General features: G+C 38.2%; 1 long non-coding RNA gene across 2 annotated transcripts in view; it reads left to right on the top strand.

The window, feature by feature from the left end:
- Positions 1-192: 192 nt before the first annotated feature.
- LOC123518165 overlaps positions 193-26,503 on the top strand; it is a 44,023-nt gene continuing 17,712 nt past the window's right edge. Inside the window, exon 1 of one of the 2 annotated variants that reach the window (XR_006678691.1) lies at positions 193-4,025. This is a non-coding gene — a long non-coding RNA (uncharacterized LOC123518165). The remainder of the gene's footprint in view (positions 4,026-26,503) is intronic. The other variant, XR_006678692.1, reaches the window with a different exon arrangement.

The following is a 26,503-nucleotide window of genomic DNA, read 5'->3' as shown; positions in this document are numbered from 1 at the left end:
AGTTTACAACCAAAGACAGAGTGGCTGGAAATGTAGCGGTGTTAGTTGTATCACTATGCTCAAAGTAAATTAGGTCCAAATTACTATGCGTTTGATGGTGGCTGAGAGAGAGAGAGAGAGAGAGAGAGAGAGAGAGAGAGAGAGAGAGAGAGAGAGAGAGAGAGAGAGAGAGAGAGAGAGACTAGAATGAATTATCACAGGATGGAATTCGTGTGTGTGTGTGTGTGTGTGTGTGTGTGTGTGTGTGTGTGTGTGTGTGTGTGTGTGTGTGTGTGTGTGTGTGCGCGCGCAAGAACCAAGAAAGGAAAGAAGAGTGAGATTGTGAGCTTGTGAAATACCTAAGATACTTTATATAACTAGAAGACTTGCCACACACACACACACACACACATAGGAGGTGATGTAAAACTTCAATGACTACGTAAGAGCAAATGAGATTCAGGCGAGAGAGAGAGAGAGAGAGAGAGAGAGAGAGAGAGAGAGAGAGAGAGAGAGAGAGAGAGAGAGAGAGAGAGAGAGAGAGAGAGAGAGAGAGAGAGAGAGAGAGAGAGAGAGAGAGAGAGAGAGGAGAAAGAGCAATTCAGAATGATCAGGAAAGAGTAGTACCAGGAGAATGAAAGACAGCCTGACAGACAAACAGATAGCAGCGTTTGTTGAGTGGAATAGAACAAGAGGGAGGGAAGTGATTGAAGTAGAAAGCAAAACCATGCAGCAACATCAGAGTCAGTCATGGAGTAGGAGAAAAGCTTGCATGATAGAGAAAACAAACGTACCACACAGCAAGGAAGTTCTTCACCAGTTAGAGCGGAAAGCCAAAATGGTAATAAAAAAATACAGGATAGTATGAAAACAGAAACCAGAAAAGTTGATAGAAATGGAGGAGTAAAAAAATAATAATAAAGGAAAGAATTTTTATATCGAGTAAGCACAGAAGTGAGGATATGAAGATAAAGATAAAAGGAATAGAAAAGTAAGAGAAGGAAATGAAAAATACGAAAGACAAAATGGAAATTATAGACTAGTAGCTGCACGAAGTAAGGAAAATAGGAAATAAAAATGAAAAAAAGAAATCACGATGAAAAAAAAAGCATTAACAAAGTTACTGATAGTATTGGAATTTTGAAGAATAGATGAACATGAAAGTACACTAGGAAAAAAAAGAAACAGTATGAAAAGAGAAAACCTAATGTATTCATCATCTTTCCACTAAAAGTGAAGGACGGAAAGGAAAACGATTGAGGAAACATAAAAGCAAATAATGAATGTATATTTTGTGTTGACAAAGAAAAAGAAAACAAATGTACAATAACAAGAAAGCGGTAGTGATTAGAAATGAAAGAAGAGTGTTCCATATAAATGAATAGGAAAAAGACGAGAGAAAAGATTACTTACCGACTGATAAATTTAATGAACTGAAATAATGACGAACGAGAACAAAAAGAGAAGAGACTATGATAAAAAAAAAAAAGAGAGAGAGAGAACGACGGAAACTAAGACGACACATCTATATCAACAAATCCTAAGAGATGAAATATCTGCACATGATCACCTGTACTGTGGCGGTCAGGTAGACAGACGAGACAGGCAGGTGTGCGATGCTGGCGGTTGGGCGGGTTATCCTATCACCACCATCGATCCAGGCTGTCGGGAGTGTTTAACATCTGTACAGGTACAGTGACGACGGTCCAGGAACGATGATAGACGCTTGCACTTTCCGCGGCGTCATGATAATAAAAATGATAATAAGAATACTAACAATAATAATAATAATAATAATAATAATAATAATAATAATAATGATGATGATGATGATGATGATGATGATGATGATGATAATAATAACAACGATAATAATAACAATAAAAGTAGTAGTAGTAGTAGTAGTAGTAGTAGTAGTAGTAGTAGTAGTAAATGATAATAACAATAACAGTAATAATAATAAATGGTGACAGCGCGTGGATTAAACAATAAGCGTCACAGGTACGATGAACACTAGATGAAGGTACAAAGATTGCAGGAAAAGAGAAAGAGACAGAGAGAAAAAAAATAAATAAAACACTAGATATGACAAAGCAATGCGATTATTTAGAAGAGATAGTTTGGCAGTATAAAGAATATATTATGTTTATTTTCTTGATAATATTAAAAACAGCTGAAAATAAGACAGGTGCTACACAGGGAGGGGGGAGGGATAGGAGTAGGAGTAGAGGTAAGGGTAGTGTAGGGGAGCTGCTCTCCCTCCCCAACCAAACTTCCTTGACGAATGCAGGATGGAGGGAGGTGGTAGATACAAATCCTGGAGGGGTGAAGGAGTTTGGATGGTAGGAGGGGGTGCCAATTCTTCACCATCCTGACATTTAGATAGTTTTACTTTTTCTGAGGGAATATTATCGTGACTTTATGCTTTTACGTTATGCCACTGTAAGGTTTCAGGATTGCGTTATATCTTATGCGGTTCGTTTGGGAGTGATGCATTTTAGGTCATACCTCTGGAAGACAACAGGTGTTATATTTTTACTGCTTTGAAGTAAACTATTATTATTACAATTATTATTATTATTATTATTATTATTATTATTAGTAATAAACAAGTCAGGTAAAAACGTGATAGAGGTTACAGTTACAGTGGTAGAGGTTACAGGTAACAGGCATGGATTTATCAACAATTTCTGTGACTTCTAGGATGAGAGAGAAGGATGAGGGTAATGATTCTGGCAGGTATGGTAGTGACGTCAGTGGCGCGGAACGGTGACGAATGCAGGTCAGGTAGAACAAGCAGTACATACTTGTCTGGAGGGGTGACCGAGACGCGACGCTGACTACACCCCCACACCTGTGTCTCCGGCGCATATCCACACCTGCACACCAGACACAAGCACATAAAACATCTGCACCTCCCCTGAACACCACACCTGCACTAACTTCAATCTATTTACTGCCTTCCTAACACCATCCTAACACATATACAATCACTACTCTACATGCTCTAACTATAGTTGCTACTCCTAACTTACACACTAGTAACTTTGCAATGGTATTCAATGGATTCCATACACACACACACACACACACACACACACACACACACACACACACACACACACACACACACACACACACTAGTATTCTGCCACATCTCAAAGCATGCATGCTCTCACTGTCTCACTTAAACAGGTAACTATGCATGAGAACAATTAACAGGCATATGAATTGTTGCTGATTTACATAAGTAATTATTGCACCAAGTACTAACAAGACATCCACGCACGCACGCACGCAGACACACACACACACACACACACACACACACACACACACACACACACACACATGGAAAAAAAATGAAGTGCTGGAACGTATAAGAAAACAGAGAAACGTTGGTAAAGAAGCAAATAATAATGATGATAACATTACTAATACAGGATGTTCAATTATAATGAAATAGGCAACGTTTGTAGTAATCATGACGATGGTGATGATAGGATGACTTTGCTTGTGTCATTCAAACAATAATGACGACGATGATGGCATATAGGATAATGACAATGAAATATGATAATCCTGCAATGAAAAAAAATAATGATAGTGATGATGATGATGATGATGATACGGATGGTAATGACAGTAGTGATAACGAAACTGATAACGACGATGAAGAAAGCGATCCGAATAATAATGAGTAAAATAATGAGGATCAAGAAAATAATATATATGAATCTGTATAAGGAGCAGAATAAATTATAGTTATTTTTTTCTTTCTTGCTTTCTTCTTCTGTTTTTCTTCTTTCCAGCATTTTTTTCTTTCCTTTTCTTTATATTTTTTTACTCTCCTATTGTCACCTATCTCCTCCTCCGCTTATCTTGACGAATGCAGCGGGCGCTTTATTTTTATGATTTGTGTGTCGTCCCTGGAGGGGTAAAGCAAGGCGGAGGGGGGGTGGGAGAGAAAGAGAGAGAGAGAGAGAGAGAGAGAGAGAGAGAGAGAGAGAGAGAGAGAGAGAGAGAGAGAGAGAGAGAGAGAGAGAGTAAAAATATATAATCTACACTTGATCTAATCTCACCTTCACTTACTAGGTAATATAACAAACACAAAGGTATTTTTCTTTCATTTTCTTTATATTATTTTCCTTATAATTCCGTTGGTAATCTCAAAACAACACCTTATGATCCTATGATGAATGATTACCATTACAGGGTTGGATCTCATTTCCTCCTTTCCTTCTGGTGATGTTGACGAATGCAGGACTAAAAAACAACAACAACAAAAAAAAAACGCAAATAACCACAAAAGAACCTGGAGGGGTGAACCGCGCCAGGAGGAAGGAGGAGGAGGAGGAGGAGGAGGAGGAGGAGGAGGAGGAGGAGGAGGAGGAGGAGAAATAAGTGAAAGATGTCTTCGAAAAGCAAAGGTCTCAAATTAATTACTCAATGTTATTATATGCACCACATAACAAAGTTTACATATAACTGTGGTGGTGATGGCAGTGCTTGAGGTTCACCATTGTACATAGAACCTATACCGGAACACCAAGCAGGAACTGAATTTTAAGTATTTGCAAGACTATTTTGGGAGATAAATTTAAGAACTTATTCAATGAAAGAACATTAGAAAGAGTAGAAGAGAAAGGATGGTGAACAACAACAAAAGCAACGACAAGGAAGCAGAAGAAGAAGGAGGAGGAGGAGGAGGAGGAGGAGGAGGAGGAGGAGGAGAAGGAGGAGGAGGAGGAGGTGGAGGAGGAGGAGGATAAAGAAAAGAATGTATGAGAAAAGGATACAAAAAAGGAAGGAAAAGAAGGAAGGATGATAAAATGAGAGAGAGAGAGAGAGAGAGAGAGAGAGAGAGAGAGAGAGAGAGAGAGAGAGAGAGAGAGAGAGAGAGAGAGAGAGAGAATTACATCTGAAAGTAAAGCAGAAGCACGCACGATGTGACTTAATTACGTTATGAAGAGAAAAAAATGAGAAAAAAGTATACGACCAGCCCGGAGAAAAATGGAACTAACATGACAAGCGTGAGTACTGTGAAGAGAGAGAGAGAGAGAGAGAGAGAGAGAGAGAGAGAGAGAGAGAGAGAGAGAGAGAGAGAGAGATAAACAAAATTGTGAAGTACAAGAATAAATCAAGGAATATAAACAAAGATAAGAAGATGAAAGAGAGGAAAAAATATATATATAATTTCAAAATAGAATAAGGTATACAAAGTTAAGTATTTAAATAGAATTGAAATAGACCATGATTTAAAAGAGGAAGAACGGAAAAAAGAAGAAAACCAACAATAAAGAGAGCATACGTAGAAATAGAACTAGTAAATCAGTTTTAAATATCCAAAAAAATGAAGTCCAGCTGGGTGTGGCTTTCATTCCCTTACCTGCAGTGTGCCCGATTCATACTTGCACCCTTACCCAGCCCGCCCTTCCGTGCCTGCAACAGCTCACGGCAAGGACGAGGATGGGCAGGAGAAGGGTGGAAGTGGTGGTAGTATTCGTGAAGACAGATGAGATCAAGTATCTAGTATTCGTTTTTGTTCCCAGCCTGTGTTTTGTTAAGGTCAGGTAGAATCGTAGTCTTAGGAGAGAACAGGAGAAATAAAGAGTTGAGCAGAGTGACAGAAATTAAGTAAAATGAAGGTATAAAAAAAATAGTGAAGTTTGAAAAAAATAATTAAAACAGGCGAGTGGAAAAAGATAAGAGAAGATAGAAAGAGGGAGTAGCAATAAGAGAAAAGTATAAACAGATTTAAGATGGAATAATAAAAAAAAAAAAAAGAAAGGAAGATAAGAGACGAGAGTAATACAATATAAATTTAAGGTAGTAATGCAAAATCAATGAAAATGAAAGAGAATAACAGAGAGAGAGAGAGAGAGAGAGAGAGAGAGAGAGAGAGAGAGAGAGAGAGAGAGAGAGAGAGAGAGAGAGAGAGAGAGAGAGAGAGAGAGAGAGAGAGAGAGAGAGAGAGAGAGAGAATATTATCGTATAGAATTACAAATAAGTGTCTAAAAAATCGTCAAAATACCACATGCATAATTAATGTATGTGTGTCAAAAAAAAGGTAAGGGGCACTGGTTTAATATAAGGAGTGTATTCAGCATGTAATTAACGCCACTTCCCACAAATAGCATACGAATTTCGGTGCTTTGAGCTACTTAGGCTGTGTCCTTGTGGTGAAGGGATTAACTTCTTCTTTGACTAACCTACTGACATGTTATCATAAGTATATCTTCATTTTATTCTTTCCTATAACGTAACTGATATAATGTAAATCGTAACTTTACTGTGAAACTTTATTCTCATGGACGAAGGAGAGGGAGAGAGAGAGGGAGAGAGAGAGAGAGGAGATGTGTCCTACTTTAATCATAATACAGTAATAGGTAAACATATACTATAAGAAAGGATGGTTCGCCCTATACCTAACCGCTTGCATGTGTTCCCAAATGATCAGCTTCTAAGTTCCTTTCAACTATACAGACATGCAGCCTAGCGAGAGGAGAGCGTTTCTCATACCTAAGCCTTCAGTTATAGTCTCCTGTCACATATGCGAACCTAGAGGAGTAAAAGTGTCCTGGAAAAAATCACATTAAACAAGAAATGAGATGTCAGTGAGAGGGTTATCAAAATGTTTCTGTAGACTGATTCTGACCTTGCCAACTCAGAGATAGCCAACTATGTCCTGTTGTCTCAAGGAGTGATGTTTTTAAAGTTCAGGGAATGTTTTGTTTGTAAATGGCATAAGTTGTATGAATTACTAAGCTTTCATTATTATAAGGTCAATGTATAGCTGGAAATGAAAGAAGGATATAGTTGCCTAGTACTGATTGATTTTTGTCTTCCTCTTGAGGCAATTGTACATAGTGTAAAAGAAACTCACATTATGTCAGAGAAAAAGAAATGAATATAAATATAACCCAAACCAACATCAAGGCCTAAATGGACATGATAAACGAACTCCTCTGTCTTGTATTTCTCTAGTATATTCCGCGTAATATTATCATTTCTTTTATGAAGAAGTGGGGACAATGGGGCGGTGGTGGCATTGGCTTGCTTCAGATACTTTGTGCTTGTTTGGCGCAGGAAATGTGAAGGGTCAAGTTACTTGAAATATGGAAAGGATATATATATATATATATATATATATATATATATATATATATATATATATATATATATATATATATATATATATATATATATAAAAAAAGTAATGTATGAAATATTTTCTTTTTTTTTACAAATTGCCGGGAGGTGGGACTGAAGTCAATGGTGCTTTTCTTGGTTCACTATAAATTAAATAAAACATTTGAGAGTTAGGGATACGGTTTATTTACCTGTTATTGACAAGGGTGCTTTATTCAAGATCGAGGTGAATGTGGTTTGGTTACAACTGCGATATTGGGGAGTGTTTGGATTTATTAAGGTTTTGTTGGACTTTGAATACGAAGTGTGTGTGTGTGGGGGGAGGGGTTAAGAGACAAGTATATGATGGTTTGATTTATGGCTGGATTACTATTATTAGCACTTTTCTTTTCTTCTGTTACGCTTTATGGATAGTGAAGTGCATTACTCGAAGGGATTTGGTGACATTGCTTCGTTTGAGATGCGATTCGGTATTAATAAGGTGCAGGTGTACATACATTTCTTTATGAGCAAAGAGTGAATAGTTTTAAGGATAGTTTTTTTTATTAAGAGATAAGCTTATCTTGCTTGATTTTAAGGATGGGAATGTTTTATCGTTAAGTGGTGGAAGGAGATTAGGAATAAGTATTTTTCTAGTTTCTTTTTTTTTTTTTTAAGGATAAGGTGATTTTGCATGATTTTAAGGATATGGCACTTTAGTTTTTTATGTAATGGGGAAAGTTGACTTTAAGGACAGATGGTATCACTTTTAAAGAATAGAATAAGCGCTCTTAATTTTTAAACATAGAATGTAAAATTTTAAGGGAAAAGCGAATGTCACTTTAGCAAGGATATGTTTTTAGTTCTAAAGGAAATACAGCGAATTATCTTAAAAGAACTAGGTCTAGGCTTGGTTTAGAATGAATTATTTTGGTTTTAAGAATGGGTCTGTAATAAGGGATTAAGTTAGCTTGCTTTTTTAAGGGAGAGATAAGCGAATTATTTTAAGGAATTAGGTATAAGCTTGGTTGAGGATCTTTTCATCTTGCTTTTAAGGATGAGGTTTGTATTATCTCTAAAGTGTTAGGGACTGGTTTAAGTATAGAGTTTGTGGTGTTAATCTTTAAGTCAGTGAGCGTCCTAAAGTATAATAGTTTTACTATATTTCTGCTTTGTACTGGAGGAATCAGTATAAGATCGGGCTGTGTAAGATTAGGTGTCTTTGCTTAGCATGCGTGTGGAAGAAGTGAGTGGACTGATTTGAGTATGTAGTAAGGAAGGTTAAGTATAATGGTTGGAGGAACAGCTTCTTTTTTTGACAATTTAAGGTTGGCTGGTTATCATCCATAAAATACGACGAAGATTCTAGAAGTAAGAAATTTTTTAGGTATAAATTATATCATAATTTTGTAGTTTTCTCTATATTTTCCCATTCTTTGTTTCTATTTTCAAAGGTCTTACTTTATTTTGGTAACTTGCCAGAGTTATAAAGCTAGTTAATTAGTATAGGAAAATGCTAAGGAATACAGCAAGAAGAAAATAGTTATAAGGAAGTTTGTTAAAAATAATAAGATACCTTTTTTTTCCTTTCCCTCATTTTTTTTTCATTATTTTCAAAGACTTTCCATTTTTTTTTCAAGGATCGCTTAACACGATGCAATGCTCCGAATAGTGGTGTGTGTGTGTGTGTGTGTGTGTGTGTGAGAGTGTGAGAGTGAGAGAGAGAGAGAGAGAGAGAGAGAGAGAGAGAGAGAGAGAGAGAGAGAGAGAGAGAGAGAGAGAGAGAGAGAGAGAGAGAGAGAGAGAGAGAATGAATAATGTAAATGACAAAAGATGATATTTGAAGCCAGCGTGGTGGGAGGGAGTGTATATGAATGAATGAATGAATGAATAACCAAGAAATGAACCCCATTATATAAGTTACTGATCTGGAGTCGGACGTAGGTATGGGTTGAGTGCTTACTATAAAGATTAGGAGCGGGTGAAATGAAAAGCACCAGCAGTAACGTGGGGAAAAATGTGGGGTTTAAGGGAGGGGAGGGGGGAATCTGTCCTAGCGCACACTACAGTCCAGAAGCACAAAGCGTCGGATTAAGACACGACACAAGAGAAGAGTTTGTCTGTCTCGCTATCTCTATGCTGCCTCTTAGTCCTCCTATCGGTAGAATCCCAAAGCCAGAGATATAAATACACGTTTTCTCTGTGGTCTAATATTCTTTTCGTCTTTTTTTTCTTTTTACACTACATTAACTTTTTTTCATTTTTCTTTCTTTTTCTTTTTTTTTTCTTATCTAACCCTCATCCGTTTTTTTTTTTTTTTAGTTCTTTGATTTTTCTTCTGCTGCTTTTGCATGTCCCCCATTCTCTATTTTAAGCATCCGTTTCTTGCCTAATCTTTTTTTCTTTTGTTTATATTTTCATTTTCCGTTATTTCCTATTTTCCACATATGTGCCTAAATAACTGTGACCCATTTATCCGCGTGACTATTATATTTTTTCCTCTTTGTCGTCTTTCTTTTTGGCAGAAACTCAAAATAGTATCAATGTTTCTTTTTATCGATTTTTTTCTTTTTATTTGATATATTTGGGGACATATGAAAGCAATATATTATTATGCTTTCAGTGTAATACATCTTTCACTTATTCTGTAATGCTTTTACTAGAGAGCATAGACGATTTTGAGATAGATTACAACTTAACGCACAATTTATTCGGATTAACAGTAAAAAAAAAAAAAAGGTTAACTGGGTGAAGAAAAATTAAAACAGAAAAAAAGATGAGGAGGAGGAGGAGGAGGAGGAGAATGAGGAGGTAAAATCTAGCTGAAATATCACAAGTCTGTTAATGTTACTTTAAGAACGTAAAACAGATACATAAGTGGAAGACAAATGGTGTATTAGTCTTCACTTTAAGGTTTAAGGAATAGCTTTTTTTTTTTTTCTTGTGTTGCATTTGCGCATGTAGAAGAAGGTGTATGGTGGGGGATCTCATTAACAGGTGTATGGTGGGGGATCTCATTAACAAACTCAGATGTACTCGTGGTGTCAACAGCAACAACAATAACAACAACAACAACAACAAAATAAGAAACAATATTCAACAACATCAACACCTTCAATAATTAAGAGACTATGATATCACAGTAGATGTAGTTGATCATTTTTTTCCATCACTTTTTCCCTTACACATATAGGTCAAATGGATTATCACATCACAATCGATCCTCTGAGTGATTCATATTTGACCACAGTTACCTCCAGGCTTGTCCTTGGGCGTGATCTTCATTATTTTATTTTTTTTTTTTAACTCCTTCCCCTCTGGGTTGTGCTTTGTTCTGTGCTGTGAATATCTGAAGGTTCCTGAAGTGTCATTTATTAGGTATCGCTTGTCTTGCATGTAGTTTGCGGCAGTGTGTGTTAATGGACTTATAAAGTTTCAATAGGTTACAGGGGAGGATATAGTGGTTCTCAAGGATGTTTTCATGATTCTAGTGATAGTTTAACAGGGATTCTACATCGTAAAGGAGTAAAGCACCCCTGAGAACCTGAATTATTCTCCAAGTGACCTTTCGAAAGTAGTCCTGTTGAGAGAACAAAGCATTTTAGATCACTGGCCACGGTGTGGAGGTCCGTGTTGAAGCATAGTGAGGCGGTGCGTCTCCTTCGTTCGCCGGCGTGGTGGTGTGCAGTGTTTTCGCGTGGCGTTGACGTGGTGCAACAGACAGCCCCGCGGGGATATCGGGTCAAGCCTGGAGAGAGCTGCTCCATCCTTCACTCATCTTCTCCTCAAAGGATTTCTTAACGAGATTTGTCCCCTTTTAAAGCCCGAGGGGGGCAAGGGGCCTTCCTGGGAAGAAGGGGAGGGAGGTGAGGGCCTTAGACATTCCTTATGGGTGAGTTAGCTTCCTGATTGCTCCTCCGAGACACGTCCTCTGATTGGCTGACCGCCTCAGAATGGGGCTCCTCACTCAGACTGGATGAGTTACGAGGGAGGGTTGGTATTCGTGGGGCGCCCTGCTTCTGACGGGGACGGCGGCTCGGAGGTGATGCAGGCCTGTCTACCCAAAAGGCTGTCACTCCCACACCCCTTGACACGCGTCCCTAACCCCTCTCCATCCTTCTTACTGGGGCTTCTCCTTGCCCAATCCCAGAAATAAGCATAAAACTAGGAATAAGGAAGTATCTAGGTTAGGATAAGTTTACGTGGATGGACAATACAAGTCATCCCACAAATGATCCTCGTGCTTTGAAAGGAGAAACTTTAGAGTATGATAAGTGAAAAAAATATATATAAGTACATCAGAGAGAGAGAGAGAGAGAGAGAGAGAGAGAGAGAGAGAGAGAGAGAGAGAGAGAGAGAGAGAGAGAGAGAGAGAGAGAGAGAGAGAGAGAGAGTAAAAAAGAAAACTGCAATATGTCTTCACTCAGAGGTCACGTGATGGTCTCTCAGGGTACCAGGATCCACCAGTACAACACCCAGGGGATCTTTGTGTGGCTCCCCGGAAGTAGTATTTTCCTCCCACATGATCACTTCCATAACTCAACAACAACAAAAACAACTACAACAACAAAAACAACAACAACAACTACAAAAGCAACAACAGTAACACAACTTCACATCCAAGCAATCACAGACACTAAATACATAGCATACAACATAACTACATACACACAGCCTCACGTGGGCGCCGCTGGACCAATACAGCTACAGGCAATATACAGTTATACAGGCGAGAGTTTCGTAGTCCCAAGGATATCCAGGCAGAGCGGTGGAGTGTGCAATAGACTTAAGCCAGGAATGTACATAAACTACAGTAACAGTAGAGTCAGGGGAGATACAGTACACCACGATGCGTAGCTACTCTTATCCGACATGTGGAATCCGACGTGAGGAAGATAATAGTAATAAAAATGCATATCGACCAACAACTTCTATGGATGAACGATGTACTACTACTATTTACTGTTACTTACAAAAGAAAAATCAGGATAATATAAATAAATGTAATTCTGTATTTTGCATCACTAAAATTTCATCATACCAATTGTTGAAAGAAAAAAAAAAAACATCCTTGCATTCCTGTGATCATTCCTAAAAATCTTATCCAAATATACCCAGGAAACATTTTCTTTTTTTGGCAGTCCTTCTAAGATCTGTAATTCTCAACATCAACGTTATAAGTATAAATAACAGTAGGTGTTCTTGTACTGCTGTAGCTATAACTATCCCATGAACACTTGACCAGTTTCCTTCTACCTTTTAGGACCGTAACATTCGATGGCAACATTAGAAGAAAGGAAACACAAAATCAATTCGTGTTCTTCATATGACTGATCCCATTCCAATACTCTACTATACAATTAAAAAGGTACAACCATACTTCTATATTCCAAACACTACCCAAACCCTTAAACTCAAGAATATACTTGTAATGTACTGATAGAATAGAAAGGAAGAACCTAAGGATGCATTCTCCCCTTCCTTATTTTCTACCTGAATAATATATGACAACAGAGAGAAAGACAGGAAAAAAAAAAAATTCAACATCGGCAACATCGGATAAGAGCGCTTACGTGTCCCTCTGTGATAGGATCGGGTTTCATCCTCTATAGCGGTGGAGGCTCGTCTGAATGGGACGCCGTGATCTATAGTCTTTCTCTCCTCGCCTGAGAGGGAGGAAGAGGACTCTTAATATGTATATTTGGAGAGATAACAGCGTCAGATCTCACGGCTCGAGGGAGACTGGAGGAGAGAGTCAGGGTCTTCGCGGCATAATTCAGTTCCCAGGATTTTCCAGTTCAGAGTTCGAAGAAAAATTTGTTTCTCAAGGGTTCGAGGGCTTCATTCTCCGGCTATACATGTCCTCATAGCATACATTTATCACGCGTTTTCACCTTTCTTTTCTTTGGGTATTTTCCCTTCGGTTTTTTTGTTTTTTTTCTTACTAGTTTTATTTGTCTTTTATTCCTTCGTGGCTAAGTGCGAGAAGAAAAAGAGCATATTAGCGAGTCGTCGTAGCCACATCTCCCTTACTTTGCTTTACTTTTTGTTGTTTCACATTGGTTTTAAATTCCTCTTCTTTCTTGTGTAGCATAACTGACACTATTATTAGACTTATCTCTACCTTTTACATATATAAATTCTAAGACATTACCGTTTTCAAATCTTCAGGGATCTTTTTTATATAATCTTATCTATTCAATATTTTTCAAGGTTTGGTTGCGTGTAGTATGATTCAGGAAATATCAATTTATTTTCCACCTCTTAATAACTCATTATTCCAATTATCCTATGTACTAACTCGTTGTATTTAAGCTTTGATGGATTTCAGGACACACTATTTTTCTCACCTCTTTAGTATGTGATGTATGTTATATAATGTCTTCCACCTTACCTTTTAATTGAATAGATCTTTTAAATTTCCACCTTCATATTAATTAATTTCTAGAATTTACTGCACTTCAGGAAACAGTCGTCTTTACATTTACAATTTTTCATCATTGTTTTCTAGCTTACAGAACCTTCCATTCCTCCTCGTTCGCTTTCATCACCTCGTTTGTAATCTGGGCGTCTTTGCCACCCCAGTTCCTCCTTACCCCTTGGGCGAGCCTCCCCCGCAGTGTAGTATATATTATTAGTATATACCTTCAGGCCGAGCAGTGACGGCGGTGTGAACAGTGCCAAGTGTTTCCTTGTCCCGGGGTGAAGTGTGATGCTGTCTTAAGTGTGTGTTCGTGCTCCTGAAGTGTGGCGTCATAGGGCGTGGCGTCATGTCTCTCATCCTATCTCCTATCCTATCAGGAGCCTTATCCGAGGACACCATAAAGATATAATTATTAATCGATAGATAAATAATACTGCAATTATAATGATAGAAAAAGACCGCTTAAAATTTATTCTGATTTTAGTCCCATTCTCAAGACGTTCATGATAAAGACAGTGACATCTTAATAATAATAATAATAATAATTATAATTAATAATAATTAATAATAATGATAATAATAATAATAATAATAATAATAATAATAATAATAATAATGACGATGATGATGCTAATAGTTATAATTGAAGTAAAATATAAATTTAAATAACTGCAAGAGAGACAACAAAAATAAATATAAAAAAAACAATTATAATAATCATAACATCTCTGAACACACACACACACACACACACACACACACACACACACACACACACACACACACACACACACACACACACACACTCGCTTTCACTCTTTTAACTGTTAGTATTACTCTTGCTTGGCGACAACAGCTACCTCAGCGAATTGTGTTTTTTCTCGTTTTTTCCTCAACCCTGAAGAGACGACGAGGAGTTCTAAATTGATCGTTTCTTTTTGATCGGTTTTGGTTCCGTTTGACTTCCACCAGCACACAACAAACTCGCAATAGCCCCGGCTGACTCGTATGCGCTCGCTCGATACTTCATCATTATCACACATCCTCCATAGATAAACTTTTTAGCGGCGGCGGCGATGGTGTGGCAGTGAGTGGTGGTGGTAATGGTGGTGGTTGTGATGGGAGTAGTGAGTGGTCATGCTAACTGTCTAGCGGTAGTGGTGGTCGTAGTGATAGTGATGATGAAGTGGTGATGAGATGGTATTGAGGTTATATTATGGATGGTGGTGTTTGTATTGGAGAGTGAGGGAATGGTGGTGAGAATGAGACTAACTGAGTGGTGGTGGTGGTGGTAGTGGTGGTGGCACTGATGGATGCAGTGAAAGGAGGCAAAAGAAGGAAGAAAGGAAGGAAGGAAGGAAGCTAATTTTGGGAATTAGCATTTGGATATTGGCAGTACTGGAGGAGGAGGAAGAGGACTACCATCGCCACTACTACCGCTCCCAGTCGCCGCCGGTAAAAGCAATCCATACAAACAAAACTAAAACGCACCGGTCCAGTGTAATTTGATGTCCGTTTTGGAATATTGTCAATTAATGTCCGCTGTCGCTCCGTGGCGGCGACGGCGGGCAATCGTGTGTAGTTATGTGGTGAGAACAGGCAACACCTCGCACCTCAAAACCTGACTTAACCTGACCTAGCCTAACAAAACCTAACTTATCCACCTCTACATATTCAAGAAGTCTTCTTAACTCTTATTGACTTAGTTCCCCCTTCAAGACGAAATATCTACTACCGTTTTCTCTGACACGTTTTTTGTTTCCCTTCCCTTCCATAGCCTTACCTCACCTCACCCTCCCTCCCCGTCCCTCTTCTCCCATACATTACATCAGTCCTAACTCACTGCTACCTCCAGAGAGTTGAGAGAAAGAGAGAGGGTTTTTCATATCCTGGTCCTTATCACATTCTGCTTTGCGTCGATCAACAGGCTGCGTCAGGTGGGCTGCGAGGTGTGAGTCTGTGTATGTTTAGGATGCTTTGTGGTGTACAGTCATAGATGATTACGTAAGTCAATAGGTCCTAGAGGTGCATGCGTTAACCCTTGGCACTGTATACACACCCGCCTACAAATTGCGTCTTTCAGCTCAGCTCCCTCGTGTTTGGTACAAATAACCAAGAAAAGAAAGAAAGAAAGAAAGAAAGGAGACAAATCATTCGCAATGCAAAGATGATAATGATAATGGGTTCTAGTCCTATAACAATACAGAATAAGGCCTCTCCCCATCCATCACTCATTCCTAAATTGTGATTGGCGAGTGCTCATCCTATCAGCCAATCAGTAAGGCTTTGGGTGTAGAGATAAAGGCCGTCTGATTGGTCCATGCTAGTCCAGTCATTCATTGTTCACGTACAAATTACGGTGAATGAATCTGGAGTGACTCACATGCAGTCTGTTCTGAGGGCGAGGTTAGCCTAGGAGAAACTGAAGTGATATACATTGAACACCTCACCTACGACGGCGGGGCACCTCTCGCACATCCTTTCCTGACGCCCCGCTCGTTGGAAGACAAAAAAAAAGAAAAAAAAATACAAAAAATATACAAAAAAAAAGGTTGAAGGAAGTAAATAGTGAATATATATTATGTACTCTTAAAAAAATAAAACGATTCAGGAGACTTTACACTTCATCAGGTCTACTGCATCAATCTACTTTTCATCCTATCGTACATGTGATATAATAATAAATAATAATAATAATAATAATAATAATAATAATAATAATAATAATAATATCAAGTAGACCCGGGCGAGGCGGCACCCAGGAAAACGCTCCGCGGTTTTGTTATACGTCCTTGATTATATACAATATTTACAACGCTGCTGACCTCATCCAGTGAGTGAGAGTCGCGGCCCACACACACACTCCTCCCTTGACCCTACCTCCCTCGTCCCTTGGTTCATCAGTGCCTCAGTGGTAGTAATTTAGTAGATTCATCTTCCTCGGAAACAAACGTTATCCATTCTCTGACCCATTATTCAGTAAGGCTGTGCTTCCACGTTAGTTATTTCTTACCTCAGCATCTCTCTTTAATATTGGCTAGTCTGGTTGGGTTGCTTCTGTATTCCCGTTAGTGTGATGTCTCCTTCCTACCTACCCAGCCTCTCCAGTGTTGCGGAGTTATCTTCCACTATTAGCTGTGCATTCCCACCCTCACACGTACAAACACAAACACATCGGCGCTGTACAACACCTTTTACACCTAGTAGTATACTTCCTTACGAATATAAACACGGAAATCATCGCTGACTCCTATTTAAAATTAGCTAATATGCAGCTCTACAAAATATAGATACACTTCTTATAATCAGCTATACATTTGTACACATAAACATACATGCTTACCTCAAGTCACCGCTAGCTACGCAATCCTACCCTTACCAAGTGCAATTCATACCTGGCCACCTTTAGTCTACGTACATACACCTGAACACACCTGCGCTCCCTCAACTCTGCGGTCGCAACCCTCAAGAGTCCGCTAGGCAGGTGTTAATTCAGGACCTCATGTTTTGTGCCCTTAACCCCCTGAACACGCCCCTAATCCCATCTCACCCTTTGCCAGTCCATTGCCCTTCCGAGTCTGTGATTCCTTAATGTTACCAGGGCTGTGGCTCTCACCTCCCGCGGGGCCGCCCTGCTCGCCGCCCGTCTGGGTCATGTCTGTGATCTTAATGGTGCCGAAACGCGAGGTGGGGTGTGGCTCCGGCTGCCTATAGTAGCTATTATATGCTACTGGTGCCTTAGGGTGCTAAACTAAACGCTGCGCAAATGGTATTCATCACTAAAGGGGCTTGTGAAGACTCCAGTACCGTCTTTTTTATTTACTTTGTTTTATTAATTATTTACTGTTAAATAATTTTTTCATGTTTTTGTTATTAATCCTTGTTCTTGATTGTTGCCAGCATCTTTGATTAATCCACCGGTTTTAACCTGGGAACTTGATCTCTCCAGGCTTCTCATTGGTCCGTGGGATTCCCGTGCGCCCATCTTTGAGGCTTCTTATTGGTCAGTGCCATTCTTCCCGATCTCCTTCCTGAGTGTCTCCCACTGACTCGTGAGATGTTGCTAGATCTCTTAAAAGTCCCCCAGTATTTAGTGATATTATGATTGATCTCTCCCACCTTGCTGATGCTGCTATTGGTCACTACTCTCGCTAGTAACGTAAATGGACAAGATTACATGCTTGGAGTCTTCATAACCACCTTTAAGAGCACTGTTCGAAATAGATAAGGACAAGATACAATAAGAAAACCCATATAAAACAGCAAAACAACAACAAAGAAGTAAATATTTACATCTACAACCCCACCTGTCGCTTTATAAACAAGTAAATCAGTGACATTAACCATAACAACAACAACAACAACAACAACAACAACAATAATGTGTGCTATAGCAGTGCTATAACATGCGCAAAAACAAACCATAATGATGATGATGATTATGTAATAATCTTAATGTGATTTCTGCAGGTGACTAAATATAAATGAGTGTAGAAGAGGAGGAGGAGGAGGGTGGCAGTGGTGATAACACAGCGATTTTAAGTAGGTAGAGAAGTGACTGAACCAACAAAAGCTTTAAGTATGAATGACTTAAAACTGCCCTGAACCCTTTGACGCCTCGTACTGTGTAGTATGCGAGACCAAGGCACGTGTTCTTAAATGTTTTATCATCTCACCACAACCACACATTCAAAGGCCACAGAGATGATTACTCTGGTTCCGAGGATGTTCATATTTTTTGTTATATTATAGAAAATTCCTTAGATTATCACAAGAAATATGAATGGACTTCTGGTAAGAGACCCTCAGTAATTTACACTATGGACCGTTAAAAAGTTTGTCGAGGTGGGGAGCTTGAAATGTTTGAGAATGCGGTGCCACCCACAAAAAGCACACTAGTTTAACCTTTGCTCCTGTTATGAGACGTGTTCATGGTAGACAGTCGGACGGCCCGTCACATGAGGTAATAGGATATGGGTACTACAAATAATCTAGGAATAATACATGGAAGGATGATGGAAAAAGATATATATATATATATATATATATATATATATATATATATATATATATATATATATATATATATATATATATATATATATATATATATATATATATATATATATATATATATATATATATATATATATATATATATATATATATATATATATATATATATATATATATATATATATATATATATATATATATATATATATATATATATATATATATATATATATATATATATATATATATATATATATATATATATATATATATATATATATATATATATATATATATATATATATATATATATATATATATATATATATAGTGATATATATATATTAAAATATATATATATATATATATATGGGAGAGTGAAGTAAGTTAAAAACCTTTGTGGAGTTATTCAGCACTTTCCTCTTGTCTTCTGTATCATTACTTAAAGCTGTGAAATAAAATTAAGTACTGTGATAAAAAAAAAAAAAAACATTTCTCAGCCTCTTCTTCTCCTGGGCCGGTCTGTTTATATAAAACCACTTCTCATAACGAGAGTTTGGCGACTCTCTTGTTCCTTCGCGTCCTTCAGGTTAGACTCGCTATTAATCATTAGTATAAGTTTTGCATCATACTTGCATTGAGCTAGCGTTTTTTTTTTTTAGTAGTATACGAAAAGTAATTTTGTATCTATTATTTTTTAAATACTATTGTTCTTTTTTGTTATTTCTTGATTGTTTTTTTTCGCTTATTTCTTTGCTGGGGTTGCTTGAAGGACGCGAACGAAATCTTCTGCACCGTTTCTAATGTTAGTGTTCGGAGAAGGAAGATGGAAAACGAAGTTGTGTGTGTTATATATATATATATATATATATATATATATATATATATATATATATATATATATATATATATATATATATATATATATATATATATATATATATATATATATATATATATATATATATATATATATATATATATATATATATATATATATATATATATATATATATATATATATATATATATATATATATATATATATATATATATATATATATATATATATATATATATATATATATATATATATATATATATATATATATATATATATATATATATATATATATATATATATATATATATATATATATATATATATATATATATATATATATATATATATATATAATGAATAACAAAATAAAATATTATATCAAAACGTCTTAACAAAAAAGTATATAAGCATAGGCTGTGTTAGCCATTATGAAAAATGAAAGATTATTCAACGCAAGAGCTGTGAATAACTGTGAATAACTCGTACACTCACACACACACACACACACACACACACACACACACACACACACACACACACACACACACACACACACACACATACACACACACACACTACTGGCTCCAGTCAGTCACTCAGGAAAAGGAAACCAACACTCACACGACAAACAAACACAAATAAAACGAAAAAAAAAAAGCAGAAGCGTACAAAGCGAAAGGAAAAGAAGGTCTGCATGAAGGAAGGAATAAGTTCGCACGCGGAAGTAGGGTAAACAAAAACAACGTACATTTAAAGAGAGGCAGTAAAGCGGAAAAAATGTAACATGAACACAAGAAATGAGAAGAAATCATGGAGGATAAAAGAGAAAATACACACGAAAGAGACGAATAAAACAAAAACAAAAACAAAAACAAAACAAAAATGACTGGGTACATGAACAGGTGAGTGTAAAAATGACTTGGAAAATAAATCGAAGGGAGAAAGAAGGAAAATTAATGCTTTTACTAAACATTAATCATGCTTATATTCTCTCGTTAAGCTTCCCATCCCCTCCTCCTCCTCTTCCTCCTCCCCGTCGTCGTCCTGGTTGTTCTTCCTCTCCTTTTACTGATGTTGGTTCTAAAAATACTGCATTGTGATTCTGAGCCATCGTGACATTTGAGTCTTTAATCTTTACTTTTGTGTGAGAGTGCGCGTGTGTGTACAAAGATAAATCTCTCCAGCTTAACTCTGTCGCTCTGAACCGAGAAACATGAGCAATGAATTAACAACAATACTCGCCTCGGGAGGACATATTCTCTCTCTCTCTCTCTCTCTCTCTCTCTCTCTCTCTCTCTCTCTCTCTCTCTCTCTCAACACACACACACACACACACACACACACACACACACACACACACACACACACACACATATACATTAGGGTGTTTCATGACAGAGGGTTGAAAAATAAAACTGTAAGGAAGTTTCATCCTCATTGCTTATCTTGTTCCACTGGCTCAGAAAACAAGTTTGAACAAGTTTCAGCCTGATTGGAAAATATTTAGGGGTCCCGAGAATTTACATTCCGTCAGCCTATCATGCGCTTACCGCTTAGTCTGGTTGTAGGCTTCACAGCGAGAGGTTAGTGTCTCTGTGTGTGTGTTTTCCATAATAATTGTTATATAAATTACACTGATGCATAAGTAATACCTATGCATCAGTGTGTGCTTGGGATTCCAAAAATTCCAGCTGGTACAGGAGCGGAGATAGCACGTGTATGCATTGAATGCATAAGGGAACACCACCTGTCAGATAGAATCAAGGGGTTATCATTTGACACTACATCATCGAACACTGGAATTCATGCAGGTGCCTGCACCAAGATTGAGGACGCTCTTGAGAAACAACTTCTATACCTAGCATGCAGGCATCACATTTATGAAATTGTTCTAGCCAAAGCCTTCCACCTCTCAATGGGCCCCACCACTGGGCCTAATATTGAAATCTTTAAAAGACTCAAGAATCAGTGGAATGAAATCGATAGGTCCCTGACAACTAGCTGCACTATTGCCGAACCTCTTTAGGGTCTCAGGGACAAAACTATTCTTATTGTGAGAAAATCTTTTGCTATCTGTCAGCAGCGGGATGACTATAAAGAGCTTCTTCAGCTGGTCCTTCTCTTTCTTGGGGAAGAGACTACTGTTAATGTGCCTCTCCGGAAGCCAGGAGCATATCACAATGCACGGTGGATGGCAAAGGCTATCTATGCATTGAAGCTATACCTTTTACAAGACCAATTCAAGATGACGGAGTTGGAACTTAAAGGTGTCACAGAAATCTGCCTTTTTGTTGCCCTGGCCTATGCAAAGGCTTGGTGTCGTGCACCAAGAGCAGAGCAGGCTCCAGCTGTTGATCTGGAGTTTTTGCAAGACATGGAAACATTACAAGAAGAAGGAGTGATCATCACTGTTGCCAAGGAAGCACAAGCAGCCATGAAGCGACATTTGTGGTACCTCTCAGAGGCACTGGTTGGCTTGGCATTCTTTGATAAAGAACTTAACCAAGAGGAAAAAAGAAGAATGCAAGATAACCTATTAAAGCCAGCACTGAAGAAAGTAGCAAAGTGTATTGAGGGAAAAAACATCCTTGGCTCATTTAAAGAAAAAACGTTATCTGATTTTGTAACCTCGAGGACGATGGATCTGTTTACCACTCTCAACATTGATGATGCCTTTACTCAAAATCCTCCTGCGTCTTGGGAAAGTGACTCAAAGTACCTTGAAGGTCAAGCCAAGGTCCATGACCTGGCTGTGGTTAATGATTTGGCTGAACGGGGGATAGCTCTTATCAAAAAGTTCAATTCCACATTAACAACAAAAGAAGAAGACAAACAGTTCTTATTGAAAGCAGTCTTTAAGCACAGAAAAGAATTTCCAAAGAAGCAAAAGGCAGAAATAATGAAGTAACTATATGAGACTGCTTTTTATAATTTTTGTACTTTATGTGTGCTCTCTGGCCAATTATTCTTTTGTTAGGGAAAATAAAGCAGCAATTATTTATAAAAAAAAGTTTTTTTCATGAAAACATTAATTTCTCGGGACCCTTAAATTTTATCATAGGAGGGTAGATTTAGGAGAGGGATGATATTTTGGCAAGAGGAACTCAGGCATGTATGAGGAACAAATATCTGATATTGTCTGATTTTATGAAACACCCTAATATACATACACGTGAGTCCCAAAGAAGCAAAGTCCCAAAGATAAGGACAGCCCAAAGAGTAACAACGTACGTAGAGAAGACTCCTTTGTACGTAGAAGAGAACGTAGTAGATCCGTCCTTTAGCCTCCAGTCTAACCATCTTCTTTTCAAGCTTTTTTTCCTTCACTCCGTTCCATTGACACCCTTCCCTTTCTAGAAATAAAACATCATAAACTTTCCTAAACAACTGTCCAGGTGTGCCAATATAAATGAGAACTTTAATGATCATAGCTCAGTATATTCAGAAACCTTATATTAACTACATAAATGAAAACGTGTCAAGCCAAGTTCCGATAGAGAAAGAAAGAGTTCCACATAGCAGCATAGATGTTAGAGAAACAAAGAAAGATATATAGCACAGTAGAGGCCAAAGAACACAAGTCACCGTAGATACAGATGCTCTAGAGACCCTTACAAAAGAACCGAGCCCTGTAGATGCACAGATCGAAGGAGACACAACCCCTATAGATATCAATACCACCATAGAAAACAATGACCATCCCCTATAGTTAAACAGTTCTCGTAGAAGAAATTTCCCACATAAGTTATAGCAAGAACCTTACATAGAGACACTGAGAGACCATGTTAACCTCCTGAAAACTCTTATTCTCACATACCCGAAGTTTTGCCAAAGAAGAGCAGATATTCTTGATTATCATAACACTCCCCCATAAGCAGGTCATTAGAGTCAGACACACACACACACACACACACACACACACACACACACACACACACACACACACACACACACACACACACAATAAAAACGCCTTAAGAATCACACAAATAAGGTATAAAAACATTGCAGATCCTTACAATAAACAATGAGATCCTCCTAACTATCTATCTATGTATCTTTCTATCTATCAATCCTTTCCTCGTTTTATCTACCATTTCCTCTTTCCTCCTCCTTTCATCTGTATCCTTCCCTCCATCCCTTCTCTCTCTCTATTTCTCACTTCACCTCCTCGTCCTCATCCTTCTCCTCCTTTCCTTCATCCTTTCTACTCCTATCAGGCCATTTCCGATCCGCACCAACTGAAGCATCAACACATCTATTAAGCCCAAAGCCTCTAGGATCAAATCATAAATTACATCCCCCCATTCTGCGCTTCTATAATATCAAAACCCACTAATATCTACCAAACCAAGGGAGGAGTAGTAGTAGGAGTTAGTTAGTCGAGAGAGGGAGGGTTTCACTGTTGCCATCTCCCCTCTCTTTCCCTCTGTCCTTCCATCCTACTTCCTAATGTGAAATAAACATGCTAACTCTAATAGATGACGCGAAAGATGGTAAATAAGTTAATATACACGAGTGAAGTAAAGACATCACGCTTCTATTTCTTAGTCTTTTTTTTTTTTGTTTTTCTACCTCCAAAGATTCACCCAAAGAATTACTTTTCTTCTTAGATTTTTTCGTCTTAGATAACTAACGCAAAGACAGTCCTATCATGTATCTATCACTATAGCAACAACGCTCTATCATTTGGACAAATAATAGGCAGAGTTAAAAAAAATATATATGGTCATCATAGTAAAAATTTCTCTGCCGCAACATACAAAGACATAATTTATTACCAGAAAACGAGTGAGTGTTTCTCAAGAGGTGAATGACTAACGAAGTGGAAGACACCAAGCTTGTGACGGCAAACCAAAGATACGTACGATACACACACACACACACACACACACACACACACACACACACACACACACACACACACACACACACACACACACACACACATTTAGATACATACTCTTCTTCCCTTTCACCTCTCTCTCTCTCTCTCTCTCTCTCTCTCTCTCTCTCTCTCTCTCTCTCTCTCTCTCTCTCTCTCTCTCTCAAATTAAGACATTTTTTCCTTAGCTAACTTTCTCCTCCCTGCAACATTCACGGTCGACAATTGTCCCTCGAGTTTCCGCACTTTCTGCCCCCAATTTTTGGCAAACAATTAGACTCGTCACGCCTCTCTTACACGCCTCACTTGCACACACACACACACACACACACACACACACACACACACACACACACACACACACACACACAGAGAGAGAGAGAGAGAGAGAGAGAGAGAGAGAGAGAGAGAGAGAGAGAGAGAGAGAGAGAGAGAGAGAGAGAGAGAGAGAGAGAGAGATCTCTCTCTCTCTCTCTCTCTCTCTCTCTCTCTCTCTCTCTGCTGACCGTCCTCCGCAGAGCAAACAGGATTGAAGTCTCAAAGTACCTTCCTTTCCTTACTTTCTCAATCACGTATTACCTTAATTCCTTTCCTTTCCCTTCCCTTTCGATTCCTAGAAATTGTTGAAGAGCCCCGCCAGCTGAGGTGTGTGTGTGTGTGTGTGTGTGTGTGTGTGTGTGTGTGTGTGTGTGTGTGTGTGTGTGTGTGTGTGTGTGTGTATAGCAGTAGTAGTAGTAGTAAAAAGTAGTAGTAACTGTAGAAGTCATAGTAGTGTTCGTGCCGCCACTACTGCAGACTACACTCTCCACCGCAGTCTCAATGAGTTCACTGATAGAACTTTCTTACTTAAGTCTTGATGCTTTTCAGAAACTGCGTAGTAATCAACCCTCGCTCTCCCTCTCTCTTTCCATCCCTTGCCTGTTTAAGACCCCCCTCACTTTCCCGCCCCACTCTTTCTCCCTAAGGACTCATGTTCTCCCCCCCTCTCCTCCTGTCTTACTCAACACCCCCATCGTCCCTCGTTTACCCTCCCTCTCTCTCCTTCCGATTCTCCCTCCCTCCCCAACGACACGTCACACGCAATGCCAGAAAGGAGAGAAGGGGGCGAGGCGCTTGGGTTTTGAAACGTAGGAACGCAGAACACACTTCCCTCGTAACCTTTCGTCTTTCTAATGCCTAATATCTATCTTCTCTCACCTGATGGTCGCTTCTTCTGCTGCTTTTGCGCCTTCACCTGATACTGACGCATGTATTGCACACTTACCTGGAATAAAAAAGGAGATATATATTGGTTATCGCGTGAAGTAATCGTGTAGTATATTAATTATAATGATGATGACGATGATGACCATGATGATGATGATGGTAATGATGATGATGATGACAATAATGATGAGAATTATGTACTAAGGATAAGAAAATCACTCCTCTTATCTAACTTCAACAGATAACTAATTAGTAATACAGTGATGATAGTGATGATGATGATGATGATAGTAAAGATGTCAGTCCTCATATAGTTGAAGTGAAAAAAATAATCTTGGCTTGTTAAAAAAAAAAAAAAAAGATGTTTACAATAAGAATTTTCATGGATTCATAGTTGGAACATAATTATATCTCTTATTCCTAACCTTTCATTAAACGATGCTATGCTGGATGAAGCTTATGGTGATGACAATGATAAACAGCTGTCATATCCTCCACCAATCACCAATTTACAGTTCCACCAAACAGTAAGAATTTTCACCTATTCGCGGTCAAGACATATGGATAAATGTTTGTCTTTATGTTCACTTCCCTAAACATCAACTTAAGTTAACCAAAGACAGGCAAGCACATTCCTGAAGTAGCACTGTATTACTCTATCCTGATGTTCATGACCTCAAACTAAACCAACCAGTTTGTGAGGAGGAGGAAGGAAAAGAGTAATAATAAGAAAAATAAGATAAAAAAAAAAAAAGGAGGAGGAGGAGGAGGAGGAGGAGGAGAACGAGAAGGAGGAGAAAGGGATCTACTTCTTGTCCCTCCTTCATTCTTAACACCTTCGATCCCCCACAACCGACTTTCTCTCGACATATGCCTCTTAAAAAAATAAAAAGGGGAACAAACCACGTCCCACTAATACACAAACTCAATCAATTTTAGGAGAAAAACAGTTTATACCACCAAGGCAATTTCAGATTTCCCCTCTACACAACAAGGAAAATGTGATAAAAGTTACTAA

The sequence above is a fragment of the Portunus trituberculatus genome, chromosome 43, assembly GCF_017591435.1.
Source record: "Portunus trituberculatus isolate SZX2019 chromosome 43, ASM1759143v1, whole genome shotgun sequence".
In the NCBI taxonomy this organism is placed as follows: Eukaryota; Metazoa; Arthropoda; class Malacostraca; order Decapoda; family Portunidae; genus Portunus; species Portunus trituberculatus.
This window is presented reverse-complemented; position numbering and strand designations above follow the sequence as displayed.